This window comes from Battus philenor, unplaced genomic scaffold (assembly GCF_028537555.1).
Source record: "Battus philenor isolate CCGP_79_NKW_IND1 unplaced genomic scaffold, ilBatPhil1.0.hap1 SCAF_4, whole genome shotgun sequence".
NCBI lineage: Eukaryota > Metazoa > Arthropoda > Insecta > Lepidoptera > Papilionidae > Battus > Battus philenor.
In genome coordinates, this window is record NW_027181704.1 from 3,715,671 (window position 1) to 3,735,866 (window position 20,196).

General features: G+C 30.8%; 1 protein-coding gene across 1 annotated transcript in view; it reads left to right on the top strand.

Moving 5' to 3' along the window:
* The window catches only part of LOC137928940 (nose resistant to fluoxetine protein 6-like), a 58,349-nt gene that overhangs the window by 22,752 nt on the left and 15,401 nt on the right, over positions 1-20,196 (top strand). The gene's annotated exons all lie outside the window — the stretch shown is intronic.

Below are 20,196 nucleotides of genomic sequence, written 5' to 3' on the forward strand. Positions count from 1 at the left end.
TCGTCAGTCGGCTACAAAAGACTACTAAATAGCTGATTCATAGATTGTGTGGTTAAAAGCAAGACTATAACGGCTTGACCAATTAAACTTTTTTTTCATACTATCGTTAAGGCATAACAACTGTAAACACGGAGAAATTGCGACAAAGTTAGCAAAAATAACAATATTTCTTTTGACATACAAATCACAGAGTATATAATAATCCTCCTTAGCTGTCAAATATTTGACATGATTCAAATAAGAAGAGTGTTGAAATGTTTGAGTGAAAATATAATCATATTATTGTTAATTATTGCAGTGCATAAAACAGAATAATTATTATTGTGAGTTATTGTAGTTTATTATTATAACAAATATATAAATACTATACTTAATTCCGATTTTTTTTTATTTATTCTTTCTTCTGGGCTATAACAGGCCAGTAAGTTATAATAGCGCGAAGCCGATCGGAGCACCTACTATTAAACAAAAAATGGTGTCTTAAAAAATTCAAACAGAATTATTTATTTTGTCACTTGACATTATTTTTCTAAAATTCAAATATTTTGTATCATAAAGTCTAATCGAGCAGCCAGTATAAGTATATAAACAATAAATAAGATCAAAATTTCTAGTTACAAATTGTTTTAAAATATTTTCTCCCGTATATCTTATCAAAACTTCTTTGTGGTCGTCAAACACGTTCAATACACAAAGGCGCTATATAAACCGATATAAACTATGGTCGCATGGAACAACCTGATCGTTCTTGTGAATGCGCTATTAGGTCGAATGTACGCAACCAGTTACACGGTATCATGTTGCGATTTAATTGTACCAGGAAATGCCTAAGCATGAAATACAAATCTAAACATATAACAGAATGCCAGTTGCTAAATTGAAAACCATTACTAGACATATACATACGTATTTAAAACTTTTGTATTATTCTTTACAAGATAAGATATTTTTAGTAACTTGATAAGAAAAATATATATACAGACTGATTGGTTATAAATATAAGCTTTAAAGGAGTGAATGTAGCTCATTAGAAATAAATTAATGTAAGTGTGCTCTTATCAAAATCTTTGCAAAAATCAATGGTTTCAGAAGTGATAATACAATAAGCAAAAGCATTTTCAAAATTCAGATAACTGCATATTAAAATTAATTATTGTTTACTATCTGTCACTGCGGACTTTGTATTGCTAGAAGTTATTGGTCTGACGTATTCTAATAGAGTTTGAGAGCGATCACTTTATAAAGGGTGATTAGAATTAGATGTGAAATATTTAAAGCATTTGGTTGACAAGTAAGCTATTCATTTACACCTTTAAGGAAAGTTAGAGAAAGCTTTTTCGTAAAGTGGATTAGTAAAAAAATTATTAAAATTAATTGTATTTAGCCTACCAAATTCCAATAAAAATAATAAATTATTGTAATACATCGCAGAGTTAAACAGGGTGATTGGAAGTAGGTGTAAATGCAACTTTTTGCTGACAAATTAGGTATAGAGCTATTACACCTATAACCAAACTCTCTGTTTATATATATATATATATTAATGGTTACTGAGCTCTTGAAGGAGTTATAAAAACGTCCAAGTTCAGCACCTCCAGTGCTCTGTTATCCCAAATCAAGTGGGATTAAAAAACTTATATGTTATCATTTCTATTTAATACATAGCTAAATCAATCTTCTACCTACCAATATCAACATAGTAATAGAAGCCTTGTGATATAATTACACGTATGTTAATATAATGAATATGTTATTCGATTTTAATTATACCATTCAATATAATAGTATAGTGTACAGTCATGGTGATCTATAATAGAAGTGTCAATTAAAAATAACAAGATATTGAAAGATAAATCATATGCAAATCTATCCGCCAATGTAAATGATTATGATTAATAACATAGCCGGTGCATAGGTGACAGTGAACAAGGTTTTGTTTGATTATCATAATTATGGCCAGCTATTTAATTAAACACAGAAGTTTCGTACATTTTACTAACAAAATGAGATTTCACTAACATTAGTCAATCCATGAGAAAGTACAAAACACCTCATTCTCAATATCCCTCAGTGCCTTAAGACCGATGTGTTACTGGTGATGAGTTATGGAACTGAAAGGTAATCTATGAATTTGCGCCTCATTGATTCGTTCAGAAACGTGAAGAGGGCTATGGTTGGGATCGAATCAGGACAATGGAGATCCGTAGTGCAACAAAAATAACCGATATAGCCCAGTGGATTGAAAAATTGAAGTGGCAACATAATTAATTGTAATAACTCCCAAATATATATTTTATGTAAAATAATTCTCAAATATATTTTTTATATAGACATGCATCTGGGATTTTAGAACAGAAAGTTATTTTAATGTTTGAAATACACAAAATACATTACTTGAACTATTAAATCTCTAATTTAATAACAATGAATGGATTTCAGTAAACATGAGAATTTATCGAAAACAATACAGTATAAATATAAAGCTTATTGATGTAAAATATGTTAATAAATATAAAATCATAAAACTAAAGTTTTACTAATTTTACTAATTAAACTTCATTACAAAATATAGAACACCTTGCGAAGCAGAGTAGAGTTAAAAATAAAATATATTGAAAAAATAATATGTCGATGATCAATATGTTTACTGATAAAAGTTCCTATGTTGAAAAAAGTATATTATTTTTTAATTTAACAGATTTAATGTTAGCTTTTATTCTAGTAGAGCGCGTTTGGAATCCTCGTTGCTTTAAGTTAAACAATACTCTTACAGGACCACTCAATCAGATTGTCGTCTCAACCTAGAGACGCCCATTGCAAGGCATGGACCTCCTTCAAAGATATCTATGGTTGTATATACTACAATCGCTACGCTTGACACGGACTGGCGATCGCACTGTGATGTTACTGTACGCAGTGGAGGCTGCTGCTTATCCATGGAAACTTGTTTGTGAGCAGTGGCAATCCCATATAATTAATGCATAAAGAGTGAATTATAAGATTTTATCCCGGAAATCGAGCCTACGCCTAATCTGCCTAGACTGGTCAAACTGTAATATCTAACAAATTAGGTTCTTCTTTCATTCTTATTATGACGCAAACAAGAAATTATTGTAAGGAACAATAAGTGGCTTATAATATCTTTAATCGAATAAAATAAACGCTTAAAAGTAGTCGATATTGAATAATGTCATAAAAATTGGGACAAGGTCTTCAGCTGTTTTAATTGTTGTTTGTGAAACTCTTATAACAGCATTCAGCGAGGGTCAATTTCCGCATACAATTATTAATACATTGTTGTCAATGAAGGTTTTTAAAACTGGCCTTTTTCAAGACCAAGTGGATAATAATATGTTTTTTTGGATCACTCTCCAAGCGTTAAAACCATTTCACACGTTCCGATCATTCGTTGATTAATAATTTCTATTATTTAAAAATGCTTTGATAGCAGAGATAATTTATAAAGCAGATGTAAAATTTAAAACAATTATATAATACAATAGACGTAATGTATCTCATAATATGAGGTTAACTTTTTGTATCATAATAAAAATATTCCTTATTCAAACAGGCTGTTACAAGCCCTTTCAAACTGTCAATAAGCATAAAATGTTATTATTGTCAGTCCTCCATAAAGCTATCAACGGCTCGGAAAGCAGTTCTGCTTAAAAGATCCAGCGAGAAACTAAACAATTGTTCTTTTTAAATATAGTTTTACAATACGTGCACGACAATAATTAGCTTCCTAAGTAAGCATCAACAATATTTGGTTCTACACATTTGTATAGTATTATTGGATAAAATATTGAAAGAGTATATTGCTGTTTGACAGGTCTGAAATTTGTTTATGAAAATTTACTATACATATGTATATCTGGCCCCAACAATTAAAAAAAATTCCATATTTAAAATGTTGATTCTGTTATAAAGACTTTCTAATTCAGATTACATGTTTATAATAAAACTGAATATTTACTGAAACTGAATATTATTTTCGGAATCCATTACAGTACAGCGGTAAAATAAACAAATGTACTTTTTTCATTTGATAAGTGCTAAAGAACTACCTCTGCAGGTAGGTCTTTGCGAACAAAGTGCAAATTAACATGGAGTCCATTAAGAGTGTCACTCAGCGTTGCAATTCTAGATAGATTACACCTTAGAGAACGGTCTGCTTTTAACGGATTGTTAATAATTGCTTTTCTATTTAAAAAAAACGACAGAGACATAGTATAGCTTGCCCCGTGAGCGTACAGACTACATTTCACACAGCAAATAATGGAGCCTTAATGTAATGGCTTATCCCATTAATAATATAAAAATATTAATATGGATTTAAATGAATTGTCTACAACACCAGGTATACGATATTTTATTTCCAAATAAAAACCATACATTATCATAAATAGAAGGATTCCCGTGGGAGTTGAAAATTTCTCGAGTGGCGATCACAAGCCTTTTTTCCTGAATCCAAACTATATACACTAAAAGATAATTTTTAATTATAATAATGTTTTCTATTGCAAGAAACGTGCTTTATAAAATATTACAGAATACATTAAATTTTCATTAAATACTAGTATAAGTAGTGCTTTACCTAAACTAGTTTAGTGGGCGTGGGCAAGCTTCTCAAAAGTGGACCAACGACTTAGTTAAGGTAGCGGGAAGTCGCTGGACGCGGGCAGTGCAAGACCGCTCATTGTGGTTATTTTTGGGCCTGCGCCTTGCAGTGGGCGTCCATCAGAAGGATAATACGACGCCTAAACATATTCATTGTCTATCGCTTTTGTGCTCTATGAAAAAATACATCAAATTGGAACATTGACGAAGTTAACAATAAATACGAGGTAGAACCTTGTATATGCGGCGAGAGTCGATTAACAAAACAGTTGTTTTAAAAACTGACCACTGTCTATATGGTAACAGAAAAAAAACAACTTTTGACGAGTGCGAGGTGATAATTTCAAGAGACGAAAGCTTTTTGTTTATCTCAAGAAAGTTCGCATATTGTCAGATATGTTGAGTTATTTTTAAAGCTTTTTTTAATGCATTGCCTTTTTTATTTGGTACCTCCTATAGCCTTTTTTTTACAAACGTGGGTCAAATCTCGGATACCAGCGATGGGCTACCCCTGCCAGGCGTAGCTCATTTTATCAGGCTCACGTCCAATAATATTGAAGGGGATTTCCCCATCTTCTTTAGTTCACTGTCGGTCTGAATCGGAATTCACTTTCACAGCGATCTGGTTTTTATCACAGACACGCAAGTCGTCTTTAGAAGACTGTATCTCTGTTACTATGTCGGGGCTAAGTTCAAATTTTGAAAGTGAAACATTCTAGCTGTTCATTGTTACTTGCTAATGTCCTAAATGCAACAGACTCTTGGATCGATAGGCTGCAATAATACAGGAAGACCCTATGTTCCCTGTTCAAAGCATAAAAATACTTTTTAATTGTGTACCGAAAACTATTTTCTGTAGACACTCGCTTTAAAATATATTAAGAGCTGTCAAAAATTACGACTAATCGGTTTATGAATAGAAACCATCAATGTGTTTTGAAGTATATATATAAGTATATATACATTCTCCTAATGGAAATCAAAGTATATGGAAATGTTTAACAATCATGCTTTTCAGAAGATATTTATTTACAGTTTTCACGTCTACAGCTTAGGAAATTTTTACGAGTCTATTAAGCAATTGTGTTTAGAAAGCTATTATGAAAACTATTGAGTTATTTTTGAAATATCATGAATGATAAATATAAATACAGATAAATTTGTTAAATTTGGTATTATTTTTTTATATTAAAAGAAAAAAAACTAAAAACAAAAACGTACTACGCAAAATTTATGTTATGAAAAACTATGCACAGATATTTTTCTAGCTTCGGTCATCAGCGTATTTTCCCGCGAGTGTACCCGTGGGATGACCTGGAAGCTTTTTTCGATTATTCTCTGACCACACAAAGTTAAAAAACGTACAGGTAACAACACTGTATAGAGTTTGTAATTTAGACAAAAACAATATGAATTACTTCGGCTTCTGAGTATTTAATCTGCTATTTTGCCCAAAAAATTTGAATTCTTTATAAAACAAAAAAAGTATATTAGAGAATATACGTACTTGCCTCTTTATTGACTTTCACGGCTTCGGATTACTCTTTGCGAGTTAATTTTTGGTAAGCTTCACATACAATGAACGGTACTAGCTCAGCGGTAGTGGACTGACACGTGATTGTGATTGATGTCGCGGGTTCGATTGCCGGGATAAAATCTTTTATAATTGACACAATGTGCATATTTACATAGAACTACCACTGCTCGCAAATAAGTTTTCATAGGATGGGCAGCAGTTTCCTTTGCGAACTATATAAAATATCACACTGTGGTCGCCAAATCGCTTTCAAGTGTGATAATTATGATATATTCCCCCAGATATCGTAGATATTATAGATCGCTATGCCGTGCAGTGTACTGCAGTGGAGTGCAGAAAAAACGTACAACGAAAAACACATTTCGAGAGACAGTACGGGGTGCAAACTACCACGTACATATAGTTCTATGTATGACTAGGTTTTATCACCTTTTTTGTTTCAATGTTTGTAAGTATACATGTTGTATAGTTTAAGCAAACAGTGAAACTGCTGTCCTGCTGAATATGTGACCCTTGATCTAAATGTTATAACTCTATCAGTAAGTCTATATGCTTTAAAAACCTCTAAAGTCAACATTCTGCTTTAGCACTCCTTACAATATTTAATCCCGCTCTTATTCGGTAACTTCGGTCTATCACGAATATAACTTTAACTTTATTTTATTTTAAAAGTATTTCAGTTGCAATATTTGAAAAAAAAAGAAAGAAAATCAGGTTTAATTTATGTCCTGTAACAGTATGATAAGCGTTGGGCGTCCACCCTTAAGGCGGACAGACGAATTTTTTTATGATCATCGGAACATGTTGGATGCTGACGGCTTCCAATCCGCCCTATTGGTAATTGGTTGAAGAGACCAATGTCAAGCTGTGAACGTCTTATGCTTGAAGTAATGATTATAATTGAATGTCATAATTATTAACCACTTAGGCTAGTATGCTTAAATCAGCATTATCAAATTTTCAGCAAAGCAATACAGCTATAAACGTATATCATATAGTAGACGGAACTCTCGCATTTTTATTCTCAATGTTTTTTCCTGACCAATATTTGAATGGGTGACCTATAGACACAAATAAAACATTCTCCTCAAAGAGCAAGTACGATATATGCTTTCATTTGTTGTTGGATAAACATTCCTATATCAAGCAGGAAACCTCCGAGCTTTAAGATTGCTCTATTTATTTGCATATGAGAAAATGTAGACAAATCCGGTGAATTATTATCGTTTTCTTCCCCAGCTCTTATATATAGTAACCAATTTAATAATTCATTGTAACTATAACGTATTTTTAACTTCAATTGAGTATTTTTAAGCACACAGACTCTAAGAATATTGCGCGCTAGAGGAAATATTTTCAAATTAAGAGCTCTTTTGGTGTCTAAAGTCGTAAGACAGATGTTTCCTCTTACATGCGATCACTTTTCTCTTTATTTTTTTTTATTTGATGTGGTCTTACATTTCTTTCTACAATTTTGTATATAGTTAATTTTTAATGTTGTGTCACCTATAAAGGAACACATAACAAAACTTTTAATGTACTACTGTTTATACGATAACTTTTAATGTACTTTTAATTTATGTTCACTGCTGGTGCACCTAAATAAATAAATATTTCTTAAAAAGGTACATAAAACACCTTGAATTTCACACAGAATGTTTTTTTAGAAATAAAGGTAATAATGTTTACTTTGGTAGTTTTATTTAGTTCTGCTTTTTTATTATTAATTTTGAGAAATAATTCTGAGATATGGTAAAATGTAACAATCAATTTAATGCCTGTATTATATATATTCATATTATTGAATTTAATATTATTAATATTCAAATTAATTATAAATAATTATAAATAATAATTATTAGTATTCAAATTATTGAATTTAATATCTTGTGACCAGAATACGAAGAACGAATCTACTACTACTAGTACACATTGAATTTCTTATGGCATTTTAATGTATTTACGACGCTATAATTATAGGAACGAATAAAATTCTATGGTACGTTATAAATATTATGTGATTAATAGTCCTTTTTGCCTATAGATACTCACTGCTAGGCGCAGGCTTCCCGCAAAAAGAATCTATGGGGGATATACAAAGATCGTCACCCTTGGCATGCGAGTTGGCAATCGCAGTGTAGCTTTATGGTGCGCAGGGGATGTTGTTGCTCATCCTCTGGAAAAAATTTCTGCGATCAATGGCAATATAATATTTTTAAACCGCGTTAAGTGTGAATTGTATAAGATTGTATCCCTGGAATCGAACCCGCGACTTACTTTTGCAAGTCTTAATTCTCAACACTGCTTGGATAGATACATAAACAGCAACTATTTTTTTATATACCGAAATTCATTTAATATATAGTAGACTTATTTATACACTTGTAATTTTTGTATTTTTTTATTTTATTAAGTTTTACTAATTAACCCTGATCCGCCTAGATTAACTGATAGTGAATGCCTTCTACATTTAGTTTGTAATTATACTTCATATAATGGGTTAATAATAAGCTATATTAATGAGTTTTTACACCTATAACCAATCGCTTAATATATAATTTAAATTCAAAGTTGGTAAGCATTTTATTAATCAAATTAGTAAGCATTTTAAACTAAAACTTGATAATAAAAAGGTTATCGGAAACTATAGCCAGCAAAAAAGAGAGAACTTGAAATACTTACACTTATATTTCATACGCTCATAGGGGCGTATACCACGATGTCGACCCACGCAGCCAGCCGGCAGTTCTTATTGATAAACGATCTGCCATTTGTTTGAAAGAACTCCCAAAAAATACTTGATTTATTGTCTATCACATGAAATCAATACGTTTCTATCCCTTTCCTTCATTTAAGACTGTTTTATTGAAAAGTTGCAAGGAATAATAATATCACATGGTAGTTTAGCATACATCCATGAAAAAATTCAACGCTTATGTTAAAACAAAATTGATCTATAAAGTTTATTTTTGTATTACAGATTATATAACAGAATATGCCTGAGGTTAATATCGTGCTAATGTCAACAGGATAAATTGTAATATTGGCGTTAAAAGAGTAATAATCGAGTTTCTTGAGAGTTGAATTTTAGAGGTGGAATTAAATTTCCGAACTAGCAGTAGTCATTATATAAATACATACTTACAATTTTTAATTATAATATAATTTAATTTATATTAGTGTCTTGAAATTTTGAAATTGCTTTACAAAGCCTATTTGTAAATGTTTCATATGAGGTGTACCTTTCACTTCTGTTAATTTAAAGAAAAAAGAAAACAAGTACCAAATCAATTTATTAACCGTTGTAAAATAGTATATGGGCATAGATGTTTTTTTATCCTTTTTTTATTTAAGAGTATTTTATTGAACCATAATTAAAAAAACTGGATGTTGTTAGGGCGTCGTTAAGTATAAACAAGACACTATTGATTTTAAAAGAATAACAATAATTAGTTGACTTCAATTTAGTTTTAAATAATTTACGATTTAAGTTAGGATATAGTTTAAGAGACTTAGTAAACACTGTAAATAGCTGAAACGTAGTAAAAAAATTGAAATTTTTTAAATATAATTGTAAAAACAAAGCCACTGACATTATTGTCTGTGTAATGTTATAGATTCTATAAAGAAAATGTTTCTTTGAAAGGCTGTAAAGCACATATGATATGACATAGAAGTATATATGACACGCACCTTTCGCTTAAGTTTATTTACAAAAAACACAAACAAATACTTAGATTTTAATTTATATATGTATATACGGCCCGACACTAACCTCCTTCATTAATTTCCGATAGGATCGATTAAATTATTCTTTATCCATTCATCTAACAACCTTTCAAAGTCGTTTGTGCAGTTTTTTTACTTTATTTTTACGAAGAAATTCAAAATATACAATAAGGAAAATTGATTTTAAAAATGCGGTCATTTTTAATAAATTTGTTTACAACATACAGACATGCAGAGTTTTGTTCTAGAACAATCCTTATGAGACAATGACGACGCCGCGCGTGTTTAGCATATCAACTTAAATGCACATACCGAAAACATTCCAAGCTAAAGACCATGCTTGCATACCGGGTTATGTCGCATAGGGCTAACATGGAGGCACCTATGACGACATTGATTGCCTTTACATTCGGTCGGACCAAAACTAAAGTGCGTTGTGACATTAAAGGAGCTATTTGAATACGACATGACTAATCTGATGCTAATCATTATAAGCAAAATTGATCAGTAAGGTCTATCTAATGGTAAAGATAGGAACATAGTGAATATTAATAATAAGTTAAAAATCCGATGTAAATATTGTTGTCACTAAAAATAAAGATGAGCTTTTTATACCTTTCTCTAAGCTCCAAAAATTTATTAACTCTTTTGAACAATTAGATGACTCTAAATTTTCTTGTAATTTTTCATAGGGTATATATATTGATTATTACATATTCCACAGGAATTTTAATCTAGCATATAGGCTAATAACTAATTTAAATTTAACCTTAATTTATTACAAGACAATACTAACAAGCTCTATTAAGGGGTAGTCACTTTGTTATTAATTGTCATAAATTTTTTTGTCATAAATTTAAAATTTTAGAAAACAAAAATGGTATAACAATTCTATTACGGTTTTATATTTGAAAAAAACGCTTGTTTCTATAGCTGCTGTATGTCTGTTTTGGGAACTTCTTAGATCAGTGCACGTTTGGAACGAGAATTTCAAAAGTTTTAAAGGATGTACATTAAAGAGGAGCTCAATTAGCTTCTTGTTCTTCTACTTTTTAGCCGATTGACGTTCACTGCAAGGCATAGGACTCCCCCAAATATCTCCACGATGCCTGATCCTGCGCTGTCCGCAGCCAGCGAATTCCCGACCTTAAATATGTCGTCGATGCACCTTGTGGGGGCTTATTTACGCCGCGTTCCCCGGCTGGTATTTGATTATACTTTTTACCAAATTAGGCTTTTGCAGCATTCATCTCATTACGTACCAAAGCGATCGGTATAAATGATGCTAAGTAAATAATAATACATATGTTAAAATTAACGTAATAATCAAGTCTTAAACTATATCGGTAAGAGTGAATAATAAATGTATTAAATATTTTGAAATTAACTCTAATGGTTTGTGATGATGAATAATGACGAAACAGAGATATGTATGTATATTATCTAATTTAAGACAACCTTTTGACAGACTTTTCCAGAAATTATTACATCTTCTTCTTTTTAGTCTATAGATGATCACTATGAGGTATAGACCTCTACCAAAGATTGTTGTGATGACCGGCTTTGAGCTGCTCACATCCAGGGATTTACCGCGACCTGAACTATGTCGTCAGTCCACGTAGTGGGGCCCTAACCAAATCGCGTCTACTTGCTCGTGGTCATCCACTCAAGAACCGTTCGACTTCCAGCCATCGGTTGCGCGAGGGACGTGCTCCGCCAACTGCCACTTTAGACGACCAATTCTTCCAGCTACGTCTAAAGCCTTAAGTCTTACTATATTATCATTACGTAATTAATTATTTCTGAAACCATTGATTTTCGAACATATAATAGTTTAATGTTCTCGATCCACCTAGGGGGTTTTGTATCTATATAATAACATGGTCATTTAGACATGGGTTCATTTTGGTTCTACTGTTGTGGAATACAACACAAGCGCTATAGATTCTTCATGTTAAGAGATAACTATTTATAAATATTTTTTTCTAGTATAGTGTATATTAATAATAAAAAAGTTTGTTTTTAATCAAAAAAAGATTTTGTGCATTCAAAAAAAAAACGTACAGTGTAGTTAGGGAATTAGTTTTATAATTGAAAATATGGTGCTCTCTGCAGTTCTTTACAAATCGTCTTACTTTCATATACTATTAAAAACGTACGTTTCTGTCCTTTTCTGCACAGACACCGATAAGAAGCTTATATGCCAATTTAACATTTTAAAACTATTCGTTCAATAAAATATTGATATTTTAAATGTAAGAAGTTACAAAAAATGTAATGAATTCAAATGTAGAAATATATGTTGGATCCCTTCAGTCAGCGGACATCGTAATAAATACATATGAATAATGTTTGGGTTATTTATATTGTATGCATTAGCATAACCACGCCTTTTAACCCTTGTTACGTTTAATACAGTCATAGACTTTCCATGTTCGTTTAATATTGGGGAGCGCTTGTCGACTTTATGCAGACATATTCCTTTTATTTTATTTTAATAGAAATGTATTTGAAGCAGATTGATTGTAACTTACTTTGTAAAACTTATTCGACAAAGTTTTTTAATGTAAGCCATATTAACTTGATGAAGGTTATTAGCTATATTATTATTATTCTAAAGCAGTATAATAATAAAGCTCATTTGCAACTAATTAATGTGTGGGAAACCCTATCTAAATATCAAAGCCTTTAATAATAACATTATGATAATACAGTAAGAAAAAATGTTTCCGAATTTCGGATAACTACACATCAATATTAACTATTGTTTGCTGTCTGTCCGTGCAAACTTTACTGTCAGATGTTATTTTTCTGTCGTGTCCTAAATAGAAAATAATGTTACTTATTTCAGAGAGATCAGTTTATACAGAATGATTGAAAATAGGGATAAAGGTTTTAAAAGTATTTGATGCTAAATGAGCTGTACAATTTTTTAAAACTTTTACTAATTGTTACTGAATTGTAGAAGAACCTGTTAATATAAGAGTACGAATAAAAGTAGTTATATATGTAAAAAAGGTTCTTCTATGTCCCTTCAACAAGATATGTAACAAGAGCAATGAAAAATGAAATCCATAAATATATATAAATATATATATATATATATATATATATATATAGATATTATTAAGAAAATGTTGCTTCTTCGAAAGGTATCTTGAATTTATTGATCTTTGTTAATATTGTATATACATCATAAAATTAATTAAGTAATATGCCTTGAGGTGACCATCTGCCCATTTTATGCTTAAAAGGCAATTATAGCCGTGCGTGAAATTACACAATTTGGGTCAATAACATTGTCAGCAATGGAGGCTCTTTGATTGCACTCTATTGTCCGGTGCTATATATTTTTGTGATTCACGACGGCGGTGTTGCCAGTATCAAAGACTATATTTTCCTTAAAAGGAATTTTGAATCATATTTTTTGAATTTTGCATCGAAATTTGAATTGGAATTTTGAATCATATTTTTACTTATTTATAATATGAAAATGCATGTAAATAACATTACATTAATTTTTAATTTAAAATTTTACATTTACATAAATTGTGGTGCAATTTATAGAAACCAATAGTTTAAGAATTGCTTGTCTGAATTAGAACAGGATGGACCACAACATTCCTATAACTAATCGGACAGTTGGGACAGAAAGGTTCTGGAGTGGAGACCACGAGCAGGTAGTTGTTGTTGTCTATTGGCTGAAAATAAGAAGAACAACATTTTAAGGAATACATAAACTAATGCATAAACAAGTGATAAATTGGCATGAACCACGCCCTCCCCCTGGTGTACAGTTCTGCATTATAGGTAAAACATTACTGTCGTCTGTAACAAACATTGTTTCTGTTTTAGGTGATTAACTTTATACATCCTACAAGCTGTATCACGCAGGCTTCTGTTTTGATGAATGCCTCACAGCCCTTTTTGTTGAAAGACCTTTCTAGAATCCGTTTTTAACTGGACTTTACCCAATAAAAGAATTACATTTTTGAAATTTTAAGTACCTAAGTATTGTGGTTTCAGAGATATCGTGATGAATCTGTACATAGGTGGAATTCTCTTTTATATAATAATTATTTTATATATTAATATTGTAATAATATACTATAATCCCTAAAGACGCGAATAATCGATAGATATATTTTTCAGTCATTTATCTAATCTTGTCTCTGCGGGTTGGTATTTGCACTATTTTTTGGGTCGTGGTTAGCTTTACTCAAGTCAACCCGACTCTATTTGAAATCCCAGCAGACCATACGATAGATTTAATAGGCGGTATCATATCTTATGTTTTAGATCTGTTTCTTTCGTGTACATTAAATTCAACTATACGATGATAACCCATATTTTTTCCAAAAAAGTTTCATGTTCAACTGAAGTGAATCATGTTAAAAAAATAAAGTCTGTATTTTCTCATGTAAAAATGTAAAGGCGACGATTTTGCATGCCGACCTGGTAACCCTATCTATATGGCACAGCTCCCAAATGTCTACTTAGGCATTCGCGTTGAAACTCAAGGCCGATCAAGCAGGGACTACTAATGCGTCCGCCTCATCGCAGTGTCGGGTGACAAAAGTGACGCGAATCGCTCGGCTTATCAATTAAAATCAAGCGGCTTATGAAAGCTATTGATATTGAATTGCCAAAATTCTCAAAAAATATATATGTAAATGTACTTAGTGTTCTCTATAAAATACGCAGCAAAGTAATTTGCATGTATTTCTTTTAAAACGAAATACTTTTTATGAAATTCTAATGCTTTTAACTAGCGAATTTTTAACGAATATTTTTTTATATACGTAGGAAACACGCTCTATATGCGATCAAAAAAAGTCTTCCGCTTGTATTCGTCCCACGCCGCGTCTTACTTAACTCGTTTCATAACATTACTCAGACTGTTCGCAAAGTAAATATACTCGGCACGGTCAAGGTTGCGTCGAGTGAAATTTTTACATCGCAAGTCCGTGCACGTTGTCTGTAGTAATTCTAGTAACTGTACTTGAAATGGGGGCACTAAGAACTGTTTTGATCAAACAGAAACTAACCTAGGCCTTACGATGAAGCTGGAGATTATTTTAGTCATTCTAAACGTTTTTGGTATTAGGAACATAACATGTGCGATTTTAATTTGTACATATATAATCACTTACAATATTTTTTATGGCCCTCGCTATTGGGTACTTGTCGTTTCACCCCCAGTATTTTGTCAGGAACAGGGTTTTGTTGGGGTAATAATTTTTAAAGTTCTCTTTTTATTACACAGTTTACACTTACAGTGTTTACGTGTGTATTATCGAGGCGAGAGTAAGTTTAACGGACAGATTCGATTTTCGATTACACAAGAAAACATTGAATGTTTGTTTTAACATGTTAATTTTGAAAACACGGTACGAAACAATGTGTATCCCAAATATTAGGTAACGTTACATAAAAATAGGTAACCAGCAAATAATTATTAAAAAAAAACAATATAAAATATCTTTTTGACTGAAAACAAAATCAGAAACACTTGATGTACACTACTCGGTAACATTTTTATACGTCATACTTTTCGCAATGAGGTATTTATGTTTTGATCAAGAATTTTATTAATAGTGAGTTTTATAGGGATATGTGATAAGAAGCTATTGATTAAAAATTTTAGGATTTGTGGTAGATAATTAAAACTCAATTAAATATAGTATTCAATAGTTTTAATCTTTATTTATAATTTATTTTTACGTACACCAATCTCATTTAAGAAAAAATATCTTACAATTAAGCGACCTTCTTCGAAGATTGTTTAAAACCTTCATTTAAACTCCAGATTTAAGTCGTATTACTCTGCGTAATTGAGGTCGAACGTTTATTATGTATATTTACTGCATGTAATAATAGGTTATGAAACTTTTAATAACTTATTAATTTTTGATTCGTAATGTCAGTCTTATATTGACAAAATATAATAAACCTGTCACAAAATAAGGACCAGCATATAATATGGTTTTAATTTGGTTGATTAATAAATATATATATATATATATAATATGGGCTTTTAATTACGTCACTTTAAAACCGGAAGTTATTGTTAATAATCGCTTAAATTAATAATGAGAACATTCGTTGTTTAAAAAGGGATTTTTTCTTATTGAATTATTATTAATGTTTTCTATCTGTCGTTATTGGCGCCCAAAGCGGCATGGGTAGGCCCACTAGGTGTATCGATGACATAGTTAAGATTGCGAGAAATCTTTGTACGCAGGGAGCACAAGACCGGTCATCAAGACGAACTTTGGTTGATACCTTTGTAGAGGAGACTTTGGTTTGATGTCTTGGAGTAGGCATCTATTGGCTAAAAAGAAGAATGTCTTGTAACTGATAAATCCTAAATTTGATTCAACGCCTAAAAATAACTTTATATAAAGATGAATATGATCATAATCGTCATGTAATATATTACACAGTTGCAAAAAAATCTTAAAAAATTTCAATTTCATTACTTAAGCTTCACGCAAATACAATACTCATTACACTATGTTAAACAGATGTTTTAAAATATATTTTGTTAAGTATAGTAAAGTTATGTATTTGGTTTTATTTATAACAAAACATTGTTTTATTGCGTGTGATAGGCATCGATTTTTATATAGGAAGAAGGAATTAATATCATTAAGATCTACACATAAGGCAATAAGTTTAAAACATGACACATAAAGTATTGAAGCACTGTAAAATGTAAATTATTAGTTATTTTTAGCATTTTAACTGAATTTATATTCGATACATCGTTTCCTTATTCTCTATTATGTAAATATAAATAGCAGAGGCTATAATAAAAAATAAAATACGCGTAAACTATACAAAAAAACATATTTCTTATTTCCATAACTGTATAAAATGTGCTCGTATTATTAAATACGATAAAAATTTAAATTATATTATCACACGAAGCGACGTTTATTATAAAAATCATTAATGTCATTTTCATTTGTTTTATAATATAAATAAATAAGTAACCAAAATAACTTTACCATAAAGAGCTTAAAATATATTTAAATAGAATCTCGATCTTATATGCTCGAAGCGTTAGTTGTGCTTAATTTTTGCATGAATAATTTATAACATGCAAAAATTTTAATTTGTAATTCAGATGAATTTGATTTGATTTATGTTATTCGGAAGTTAAAAATATTTAAAAAATTCCGCTGCAATATTGGCGTTGTTAACTACTAGGTATATTTTTGGCGTAATATTGTCAAGGTTCTTCGTACATAGGTGATAGTTTAATGGTTCCGGTGAACGAATTTAGATGGCAACTTAAAAGGAAACCTGACCGCAACTCAAATCACTACCTACCACACATAGTTGAATATTTTATCAACACAATGAAGTATGCTAATCGATTTCAATTAGGAGAACAATTATGTATTGGCAATTATGTACTTAGAATTTGGTAATAACTAGTTTTATGACCGTAACTAACATTACTTATTAAATATAAGAAATTTATTTACATTAGATTAATTATCCTGTCACCATGCAGTAAAATTGGCGGCTTTTGGGCAATAGTTGTTGTGGAGTTTCAGAGTATAGCCACAAATAAGATAGATAAAAAAAATAAGTTTACGATCAATAAGAGTTCTGTTATAAGTTCCAATTTTCAATAAATTTATTTTATCTTTATCTTTAATATAGAAGCTGTTTTTAGCATTGTCAATAGATATATTTCAGGTGTATATGTTGCCTTAATTTATTTTTTCTATAGAAATGCGACACGCTAATAACTTCTGGCAGAAAATTATTGGCTAGGTTAGATAGTAAACAATAATTAATTTTAATACGTAGTAATCCGAACTTTAAAAACGCTTTAATTTTTTTTTTGGTTATAGTCAAAGGTATTGACGTGTTTTTTCACCTAATTTTGAGCGATGATAAGGACTACGATGGTACATACTTGCCTAGAAGATATCTATTTATTTTGACTTCAACTTTCTCAAGTTATAGCTAGCCGGAAATAACAAAGCTGGTAGATAGTTCCATTCCTTAGCGTTCCAAACTCTTAACGTGATATCAAAACGCATAGCGCATGTAAAAGAGATCCAACCGTGTATAAATGTAATGAATTAGTCGTCTTGGTGCCCAATAGGAGGAAGGACATAGAGAATTAATTATTAACATATAACTCCGATGCACACTCTTCAAAATACTGTCTATGTATTATTAAAAAACTGGCAACTTTTCGTCGAAGTTCCAAGCTTTGAAGCTTGTTGCTTACCCAAGCATCATTACCAGTAACCATCTTGGCTCGTTTTATATAGAGTCCAAAACTTCGTCCTGCTATTTATTACTATAGTATAATTACGTTATTATTTCTGAAATAATTAATGGAAGCACTAAACGTACCATCGGTGCAACATTGGTTTGGTTGTACTAAACATTAATTGATAGCAAACAAGTGTTCACTCCTTTAAAGCCTTTACACCTACAACCAATCAACCTGTATAGAGTACTTTCTAACTGCATAATGCAGTTCATACTATATTCGTAATGCAAATCTGCAAAAACCGTACCGTATCAGTTTTTATATGAGCGATATAATTGATAAATACAAAAATAGAAATAGAGCTTTTTAATAAAAACCTAACACTAAACATAAAGAGAGTAAAATGACCGGACTATTTCTCATTTTAATCTCGACTTTATCTAACATTTAGCTTAATTTATATAGCGCTACTATCATGAAAACTTGCGGACTGCAACTTATAAATTTTAACTTTAGAAATAACTTAAATATATGTTGCTGAAATAACCCGAGAGGCTATAGTAAAGTTTTATTTAATTGGACAAGAATTATAGGTTGACAAATTCGAAGAAAAGGCTAATAACATACGTACAAATTATTGTTTTGTAATACAATTATACCTATTAATTTTTATTTTTAAATATGCAGTGAAGCGTTATGGTTTGCTTGCTTAACCACGCCCCTAAACCAATAGAATAGTTCCTAACTACTCATTGCATTCTACAATATGCTTTCAATTGGTCATCGTGGTTAAATTTAACGAATTCAGTTAAATCACTTTATTCATTTACTAAATTCTTAACGCACACGGGAATATATTTATAAAAATTGTTTATTTAAAATTGACTATATTTTATTGTAAATAAACTATTGCCATGCTAATATAGTTACTATTCTAACTGTAAATTAATTAGCATACGTATATACTACGTTGTTTTAATTTACTAATTTTTTTGATTTTTTTCGATTAGGATCTACGCTATTGTCTTATTTCCTTATATGATATACAGAGAGATATCATTACTGTTCCACAGTCGCTTATAAAACAAAGTTTGTGAAATACACTTTTAAGTCCGACATTCTGTGGCATGTAAAAATATAGAGGAGAATTTTGGTTAAAACAACTTTTGCTTATGTTCACAGATAATTAATACTTTCATCTCAGAAGTAGTACAACAAAAAAGTTTTAAAATAAAGATACTTTTTACGTTATTAACAAGCTAGACTCTTAAAAAATAATGTAGCGTGGTGAATTTTTACTATATGAGAAGTAGTAATACTTCTCTTCACGTAAATCTAGACAATATATCAATGTTTAGAATTTTTTGGTCGACGGAAAGGGGCTTCCAGACACAGAATAATTATATCTAGGAGTCACGTTACTATATACGTATGATGTATTTTGTCTGTATGTTAATCAATTTTTTTTGCAATCACGAAAATACAAAACAACAAAGTTTAACAACAATAGATGTATCATAAACCAGTTAAAGTGTTATACTGTGAAAATAAATGGAAATAGTATATTTGAAAGTAATGTTTTGAATCCAGTAATAGTTATGCATTCGCTTTTATTAAAATAGACAAAAGACTGGCCATTCATTTTTTTAGTCGTGTGGGAGAGGCCATTTGCCTAAATAAAGGCTAAAGTATGTCACGGTTGCTTACTCCTGGGGTCTATTCAGTCAACAGATCCCCTTAAGCCCGTCGGTAAATCTAACAAAAGCTAATTTAGCACAAGAAAAGAAATTATCGTCCTCATCTGCTACGTCAATGTCAGGAGGAAACCATTACGAGCGAGGACGGGCGCAAGGACTAAGCCGTTTTCCGTAACTACCGTCGTTGCGAGTAATACTTGTACTTTTGTCTAACAAAAGGCTTTGGAAGATTGATGGGCAACTATATGGTTTCAAAGTAGATTATGTATCGGACTCTTATAAACTTGTTTCGGCGGCTCCGGTCGGCAAGACTAGGCTATTTTATTTATTTATTTTTCCTTCGTATCTATTTCTGTAAAACCTCTTTA